Below are 1,476 nucleotides of genomic sequence, written 5' to 3' on the forward strand. Positions count from 1 at the left end.
ATCTTATAAATTATTTATCTAATACATATATAATTTTTAAATGTAAATATTTATTATAATAATGTATTAAAACTATTAAAATTAAATTTATATTAATAATTATTAATAATAATAGAATTAGGGGTAATATTGTAAATACATCAAAAATAACATTTTTCTTCTAGTTTTCTTGCTTTTAGTGAATGGAAAATTTTTTTTATGGGACCACACCAAAATTTTCTTTCCTTCCCATTTTCTTTTGTATCCAAACAAAAAAAAATAAAAATTTTCACTCTTTTTCTTTCACCATTTTTCTTTCCTCTTATTTTCCCTTAAACTAAACATAGTGTAAAAGTTCTAATGATTTGACATAATTTCTACCCTAAAAAATAGTTGTGATGATATATCATTATTATGGAGGGCTTCTGATGTGTGTCAAACTGTCAATCAGCTTCTAGCTAGCTATAAAAAATGTATAGGTGGTATTAATATATTGTTCCGTCCCTAATTAATCCCCTTGGAAGATTCTGATGGCATTTTAATTATTGATGCAAAACCACCACATCCACATCAAAGATCACATGGACGAAGCCTTAAAAAAGAGTAGTATTTAATACTCTCCGATCCCAATGTAAGAATTTCGAAATTCACTTGTCGCTTTTGGGGAACCGGAAGCCTAGCTAATAATCGGGTACAGTGTATTGCTGTATTAGCGTGAAGTTGTTATGTTATCAATTAAATTAAGTGTTTTTTAGATAAATTATAATGATATTTTGATATTTTATTAATATTAAAATATAAATTATTTTTTAATTATTTTTAATATTTTATTTTAATTATATCAAACATTTAAAATATTTATTTATTTTAGGTATATGTATCGAACGATTATCAATAAATGTCATGTACAAAATGTGTGTGAGAAGCCAAAAACTTCATAGGTTTTAGACTTCTAGTTCACCGATTTATGCTATTAAAACCAAAAAAATAAAATATAGAAAGATAAATCAACACAGGGCACAGCCTAATTTGTTAGTTGGGTCTAGCACAGATAAATATCAAGTTTGGGCCCAGCCTCAAAAAAAGGAATGGCTAAAATGGGCCCAGCCTCAACCACAGTGCCTCATTGCAGCCGGCAACGCCGCGGGAAGAGGAGCGAGCATCAGAGGCGGCGGAAACTAAACGGCAGCATTAGTAGCCATCAACGCCGGCGACCTTGGTTAGTAGCTCATCCATCAGCGATGTCGTTCTTCATCTCTGGAAAAGGGGGTAATTACAGGTTGAATTGTTTTAGGTGGGAGACATTGTCGATTCAAATGTGTTGGGTTCTGTCGGCTCCTGTTGGATCCTTCTGAATCGGGTCGGCTTATCCGGCCCAATCCAAAACCCAAAAAACAAACTTTGGCTTTTGTTTTTATTTTTAGAAACAAAAATAAAATTACAAACCAAATATACTCTTAAACTACATTTGCTCCTTAAACTAGAAGATAAGATAAT

The sequence above is a fragment of the Arachis ipaensis genome, chromosome B03 (genome assembly GCF_000816755.2).
Source record: "Arachis ipaensis cultivar K30076 chromosome B03, Araip1.1, whole genome shotgun sequence".
NCBI classification, from domain to species: Eukaryota; Viridiplantae; Streptophyta; class Magnoliopsida; order Fabales; family Fabaceae; genus Arachis; species Arachis ipaensis.